Source organism: Rutilus rutilus (assembly GCF_951802725.1).
Source record: "Rutilus rutilus genome assembly, chromosome: 21".
NCBI classification, from domain to species: domain Eukaryota; kingdom Metazoa; phylum Chordata; class Actinopteri; order Cypriniformes; family Leuciscidae; genus Rutilus; species Rutilus rutilus.
The window spans coordinates 4,241,434-4,249,570 of record NC_140226.1 but is presented as its reverse complement, the minus strand read 5'-3'; the positions used below and the strand labels follow the sequence as shown (position 1 = coordinate 4,249,570).

The window sequence follows — 8,137 nt, the reverse complement described above, 5'->3', positions numbered from 1 at the left end:
ACTGGGGACGTAAAAGCTGTTGTTGTTTGACTGACTTCCAAACGATGGAGCAAGAAATTTCTGCATTGCAGGAAAGGCTGGTCAAGGAAAAAGCTGCAATGGATGAACAGAATAAAATATTGAATGCTCAGTAAGAAGTAACAACATCAGATCCTTTGGAAACTTCACATTCTCCTTCAGATGCAGGCCTGGCTTATTCAGCTGCCTCTTCGGCCTTCACAAGTAAAGTAACAACATCTTTTGAAGTGATTTATGCCTAAAGATAAAAAGATGTTGATATTTTCTGGTGACCCAGATACTATCTCCTATTGTGATTGGGTTGAGGAAGTGCAGAACTCTATGAATTATCAACAATTCAGATGGGCTTCAGAGCTGGCTAGATTTGATTTTGAAATGTATTATAGGCCAGGGCGTCAAAATGTGGGTGCAGATGTGTTGTCATGGTAGACCCAGTTAGTAGCTAAACCTGTATTTGGGGGAAGCATATTTAATCAGATTCAAGAGAAGTGAAGATTAATGAGTAGAGAACCACATGTAGCGTCCCTGTGTTCTCACCCGAGGTGTGGGCAGCCCAATAGCAGGCCGACCACATTATTGCAATGTTCATTGTGTATTGGAGTCAGTGAGTTAAACCTGGCAGATTGGCAAGGGCCAAATAGTATGGTAAGACATTGGAACTACTGTGGCAGTGGGAGAAATTGTTAGAGGAGGGAGGAGTTTTGTATCGCTAATTTGTGGATAATATACAGGGCCAAATTAAAGAGGTGCTCCTACCTCAGAGTTTGAAGGAGGAAGTCCTTTGTGGGCTCCATGACGAACATGGGCATCAGGGCGTAGAACGCACTTCTAAGCTTGTCAGAGCTAGATGTTGGCCAGGAATTTTTCAAGATATTGAAACTTATTGTAGGCAATGCAAGAGCTGTACTATGGCAAAGTTAGTCATTGAGATGGGTAGTTTGTTAGCTAGAAGAACATTTGAGTAGTAGTAACTATGTATTTTACAGTTTTAGACCCTTCTAGTGATTGTAAGGAGCAGTGGCGTGCACAGACCTCTACTGGGGCAGGGGGGAAATTGCGTTGGGGTGGTGGTTTGGGCGGCACCACAATGCGACCGAAAGGGCACTTTACTAATAGTGATTAAAGGGGCAGAGGCTTGAGCCCCTATCCCCTCCTATCTACCCACCATCACCCACAGGTTCAATCGAACCCTACATAATTTGTTAAGGATTTCACCATTGAAGAAAAGAAGACGGGTAGAATATATATATACATGCTCTGTCCAAAATAGCTTGTGTGGGATGCACTTAACACTAAGCCACTAAAACCTAAAGACAACATTCAAAAGTACTACCTCTAGATAACACACACATAAATATGTTTCTCTAAATCAGTTTGAATTCAACCCCCTCTTATAGACTGCAGGTTATTGCTGCTATTACACTGGATATGACACACAGCATTCATGTTGACTGAGTGTTCTGGTGTGTGCATAATCAGGTAGAGCAAATGACAGGCTGATCACTACAGACTGCTGTTTCCCTGTCAGCAGTTTCTCTCCATCACACTCTCGTCTCTGTGGATACCTGAACTCAGTCCAGTTCTCACACACACGCACACACACACACACACACATGTCTGGTTCACTATCTTTGTGGGGACTCTCCATAGACTTAATGGTTTTTATACTGTACAAACTGTATATTCTATCTCCTTACACTACCCCTACCCCTAAACCTACCCATCACAGAAAACTTTCTGCATTTTTACATTTTCAAAAAAATATAATTTAGTATGTTTATTAACCCATTTCCCTCGTGGGGATCCGCTGGCTGGTCCCCACAATGGAGGTGATCTCAAGTTTTACTATCCTTGTGGGGACATTTGGTTCCCACAATAATATAAACCAAACGCACACACACACACACACACACACTATGAAGGTAAAATTATGTCATAAAGAATTGCATGCGCAGGGTAAGTTTTGTGAAAGTGTACATAAGATTGCAAGCGTAAATTAAATTTGCATGCGCAAGAGAAGATTTTTAAAGGTGTAAATCACCTTTCAAGTGTAAGAAAAAATATTTGCAGCATTTTACTGTTATTCGTAAGTGTAATTCATGTATTGTGAAACTGCAGCTTCATGCTAACGCAAAATAAATAGGATCTGTATTCTTCTGACTTCAATTTTTCCGCGCTTACACTTTTGGCACGGTTTTGACGCACAAATACGGACAAAAGCACTGCAAGCCTGTGAACAGCAATTTGCAACCGAAAGCAACAGAGTCAGGAACTGCAAAACAGATTAATTGCGTAATTAATTGCGTTTATGTAAAAAAAAAAAAAAAAAAACTGTTGCAAATGTCTAAATGGCTTATTGTGTGCATGGGGCAAAAAAGTTCCCGAAATAACCCGATTTGTACAGTTGCGTCTCATACCTGCGCTTCCAGTTTTGGCACGATTCTCTCACTCATTGAGTTTTGCAAGCGCAAAGAGGAAGGCGGCTCCACCTTCTTCATGTAGCCAATCAAATGAGCTTCTCGCTGACTCTCAATTTACTCTTATCTGATTGGTTCAATAAACACGCCAGTCACCAGAACACGTCTTTATCTTCTTATGGCTCAGAAACGTTCTCGTTAAAAAAACTTGGACAAAACAGTCACTCTTTGTAAACTTTGTTCAATGCGAGTGCCGTATGAAACCAACGCTATCTCACACCCAATTCGTACGATTTGTCTAAACCCCAGTGATGGGTAGGTTTAGGGGTGGGGTCAGGGGAGGGTCATTCGTACGAATTCATACGAATTGGGCAAGTAGTAAAATATGTACTATTTAGCAAAATTAGTACGAGTGAGGTCATATGAATTCGTACAAATTAGCCACGTAAAATACGTTCGAATTGCCGTGACGTGAGATCGGGTTGGAAAAACCCATACATTAGACTTTTTACTTAAATACTGCTGATCTAATTTTCTGATTCTGTCATTGCTTGGTTTATGTTGCTGTTTCCCCTTCACCTTTAACAATGTACAGGATGAGGATCGCATGAGGATCACATGAGGATGAGGACTAATAAATATTCAGTACAGCTTCACAAATTACACCATACTGTGCATACTCCAAGAATAGTAAGAGTTGTAATATGCCATTATGGAAGCATAGACTGTGTTAGACAAACACATCTAACACTGAAATTAGATGTGCATGTGGGTTGGTCTTAATTATTCACTTGATGTATTCTTGCTTATTCTAAGCATTTTAGCTACATGGTTTTCTACTTATGACGACGCAAAAATAAATAAAAATAATGCGTCGTCATTAGTAGAAAAACATGTAGCTGAAATGCTTAGAATAAGCAAGAATACATCAAGTGAATAATTAAGACCAATCCACATGCACATCTAATTTCAGTGTTTGTCTAGCACAGTCTATGCTTCCATAATGGCACATTACTGTACTATTTTTGGAGAGTGCACAGTATGGTGTAATTTGTGAAGCTGTACTGAATATTTATTAGTCAGAAATCAGATGAGTTATAGTCTATTATGGGGAAATAAGCACGGATCTCAAATGTATCTAATTAATTTCTGTGCCGTTTGCATAAATATAGATCAGATTAGATCAGGAGCGTTGTGCCTTTAAACCACCCCTCTCCCATCATCCTCATTACATGCACACATAAAATCACATTCTCTCCCCTTCATTATCACAGTCACGTACACGTGTGAACCCTGCTGAGTTTTACAGATGGTAACGCCTTATTAAAGCCAGTCCAGTAAATTGCTTTGTGCATTTCTTTACCGCAGCATAACAGGGTGCTGCAGAAAGCTGTACATCTATAAAACACGACATGCACATTCTCATACTGTAATGCACATGCTTCTTAGAAGTAGATTTAGCATCTAAAGAACATCTCAGAAGATGTATTTTCTGCAGTTTTCTTGTGATAGATCTTGTGCTGCAGCCATTTGTTGACCTGATAAAGAATTCACTGGTTGTTAATGAGAAGCTTCCTCTCTTTCTCCACCCCTCTTATGTGTTTTCAAGCATTTGTTTTCCCTCTACTTGAAGAGAAATTGCAAATATAAGCCCCATGCTTTACTTCTGCCCTACTGGAATGCCTAAATAAAGGTCTGTTTTATGCATATTTCATATATATGAGTTACATTTGCTCTTTATCTGCAGCACAGATGTTCAGAAAAAGGGGGTGTAATAGAATTGGCTTCTTGGATATATGCAGTAGTCTCATACAGCAAATGGCATTCCAGTAGCTCAAACATTATGCATGGCACTAGTAATGCGAAGGTTGTGGGTTTAATTTCCAGGAAATGCAAAAAAGTGATAAAATGTGTGCCATGTATGCAATGTAAGTGGCTCTGGATAAAACTGTCAACAAATGCAGCTTATTCTAGCAAAAAAAAAAAAAAAAAAAAAAAAAGACTTAGACTTTACAAAGACACTTACAGTGAGGAAAATAAGTATTTGAACACCCTGCTATTTTGCAAGTTCTCCCACTTAGAAATCATGGAGGGGTCTGAAATTGTCATCGTAGGTGCATGTCCACTGTGAGAGACATAATCTAAAAAAAAAATCTAGAAATCACAATGTATGATTTTTTAACTATTTATTTGTATGATACAGCTGCAAATAAGTATTTGAACACCTGAGAAAATCAATGTTAATATTTGGTACAGTAGCCTTTGTTTGCAATTACAGAGGTCAAACGTTTCCTGTAGTTTTTCACCAGGTTTGCACACACTGCAGGAGGGATTTTGGCCCACTCCTCCACACAGATCTTCTCTAGATCAGTCAGGTTTCTGGGCTGTCGCTGAGAAACACGGAGTTTGAGCTCCCTCCAAAGATTCTCTATTGGATTTAGGTCTGGAGACTGGCTAGGCCACGCCAGAACCTTGATATGCTTCTTACAGAGCCACTCCTTGGTTATCCTGGCTGTGTGCTTCGGGTCATTGTCATGTTGGAAGACCCAGCCTCGACCCATCTTCAATGCTCTAACTGAGGGAAGGAGGTTGTTCCCCAAAATCTCACAATACATGGCCCCGGTCATCCTCTCCTTAATACAGTGCAGTCGCCCTGTCCCATGTGCAGAAAAACACCCCCAAAGCATGATGCTACCACCCCCATGCTTCACAGTAGGGATGGTGTTCTTGGGATGGTACTCATCATTCTTCTTCCTCCAAACACGTTTAGTGGAATTATGACCAAAAAGTTCTATTTTGGTCTCATCTGACCACATGACTTTCTCCCATGACTCCTCTGGATCATCCAAATGGTCATTGGCAAACTTAAGACGGGCCTTGACATGTGCTGGTTTACGCAGGGGAACCTTCCGTGCCATGCATGATTTCAAACCATGACGTCTTAGTGTATTACCAACAGTAATCTTGGAAACGGTGGTCCCAGCTCTTTTCAGGTCATTGACCAGTTTCTCCCGTGTAGTTCTGGGCTGATTTCTCACCTTTCTTAGGATCATTGAGACCCCACGAGGTGAGATCTTGCATGGAGCCCCAGTCCGAGGGAGATTGACAGTCATGTTTAGCTTCTTCCATTTTCTAATGATTGCTCCAACAGTGGACCTTTTTTCACCAAGCTGCTTGGCAATTTCCCCGTAGCCCTTTCCAGCCTTGTGGAGGTGTACAATTTTGTCTCTAGTGTCTTTGGACAGCTCTTTGGTCTTGGCCATGTTAGTAGTTGGATTCTTACTGATTGTATGGGGTGGACAGGTGTCTTTATGCAGCTAACGACCTCAAACAGGTGCATCTAATTTAGGATAATAAATGGAGTGGAGGTGGACATTTTAAAGGCAGACTAACAGGTCTTTGAGGGTCAGAATTCTAGCTGATAGACAGGTGTTCAAATACTTATTTGCAGCTGTATCATACACTCTAAAAAATGCTGGGTTATTTTTTAAACCCAAATGCTGGGTTGAGCATTTTGACTATGTTGCTGGGTTATTTTCTCAGGAATCAGCTGACAATGACCCAGCATTTGGGTTTGTTTTGGAAATTTTGACCCAGCGCTTACCTCCTCGCGAGTCGCGCGCGCCGCTTTTGTCCACACTGTTCAAATCACTACTATTCACTACGTCAACAGGAGGACGAGAGGTTCAAGCAGGAGCGAGCATAAAGGTGAGCAACCCTGTTTTATTAAAACTATCCTAACGTTAAGTAATGTTAGTCAAAGAAGTCAGAAAGTCAACAAGAAGTTATGTTGAAATGAACTATGAATTTTTGACGACGGACCAAATGCTCTAGTCTAGATTTTGCGTCTGTCGAACTAGCGACCGTTATGCTAACGTTACGTTACACATAACATTCATTATTTTTACACGGTCTGTAATCAATTATTCCAATTATAACACGGTCACAATGTCTAAGTACAGTTGTTGGTGTCTGTTTTATCTCCAGAAATGTTGCGGGTTACTTGACTCGGCGGTGTTGGATGGATGCAGTGTAACGTCACTGGCTAGTGGCTGGATATGCTAAAGAAGCTGTAAGTCTAACGTTACCTATTATTTAACTGTTTTTGTTAGTCGTTTTCGAAAGGTAGCTTTACATAAAATATTTTCTTATGCTGCAGTATGTTCTCTGTGTTTGGGTGCGTGCGCCTTAGTTCAATTTGGCTAAGCATTTCTGCAGAAAACAGTGATGTCATCGTCCAGCTCAGTACAATTCTTATCAAAAACTGTCTTTGTTCATTTGAAGTCAGTTCAGTGTTGCTTCAGTTACGTTCAGAAACTATGTGAAGATAATCAAAGTAGTTACTGAAGTACAATTTGGTCTTAAACCGGCTCTGAAAAAAAGAGTCATTCAGTTCAGTTCAGTTATCTTCTGATATTGTCAGTGCAATTAAATCAATAATATTGTTGAAAACTAAGTGCCCCTAACTAAGCAAGCCAGAGACAACAGTGGCAAGGAACCCACACTCCATCAGGTGACAGAATGGAGAGGAAAAAAAACCTTAGGAGGAACCAAGCTTATGTATTAAATAGCCTAATACAATTTATTATTTTGGTTTGTCATGCAATTTGGTTCACAATCATTAAAATAACTAACTATGATGATCATTGAATCGTGAATGAATTTAAAAAAAAAAAACTGTCAGGAAGAATAAACATTAACAACATTTATTTATTATTTTTACTTATCTTGAAACTGCAATCAAATAAGTCAATGGACGCAATGCCCTCAGGCGATTGTTATACCGATAGACTAATACATTGGAATGAATAAAAAATATTCTATGAAATATCTACAGGTGATTTTATAAAATATTTTTTTAATTATCCACAAAATGAACATTTCTTCTGTTTACAGTCTTGTGAATTAACAATAGTTAATTAAGCTGTTAAAAATATTTTTTTAAGTAATGATTCAATAAAATGATTTATATATATATATATATATATATATATTTTTTTTTTTTAATTAACTGGAGCCAGCATAAAAATTAATTTTAAAAGCATTGTATAAGACATGCTAACTTTGTAAAGATATTACTAATCAGATGTTTCCTTCTTTTCTTTTACAGCAATGGACATTTTTGTTCAACAAAAACTCCTCAACTGGAATCTTGAGTGCCTCATTGAAAAATTGCTGGTAAATATGTGATGAACAATTTTGCATTTCAAATTCTCTTTCTTTGTAGGTAATCTTTTTTTCACAGTTGCATCCAGTGCCAACCCTAACCCTTAACAGAGTTTGCTACACCATTCACAATAAATAAGCTCAAAAACATGAATGGCCAATTTACATGTACAAGTACCAAAGTACAAGCACATGACAAGACTTAATGTCAAACCATGTAGGGTGAATTTAAACCAGTTATATTGTAGGGCTGGCATAGGGTACCACTTCTGTGCTTAGTCATTGTCAGTGTAATTGCATAGATAGCCTTGCTTGTTTGCCCCTTTCTTGGTTTAAGGCAGTGGTTCTCAAATGTCCTGGGACCCCCCATAATTTTGGATGTCTCCCTCATCAGACACACCCAATTTAAATTTTGCAGTCTGTACTAATGAGCTGAATCAGGTGTGTTAAATGAGGGAGAGATACAAAATGTGCACCAGGACGGGTTTGAGAAGCACTGCTTTAAGGGATAGCTCACCTGAAAAGGAAAATTCTGT

General features: G+C 39.3%; 1 long non-coding RNA gene across 1 annotated transcript; it reads left to right on the top strand.

Annotated features, from left to right (window-relative positions):
* Window positions 1–5,940: 5,940 nt before the first annotated feature.
* Window positions 5,941–7,784, top strand: LOC311281228. The gene is made up of 3 exons (XR_014625779.1): window positions 5,941–6,143; window positions 6,423–6,507; window positions 7,546–7,784. It is a non-coding gene; the product is annotated as an uncharacterized lncRNA (long non-coding RNA).
* The last annotated feature ends 353 nt before the right edge of the window (window positions 7,785–8,137 follow it).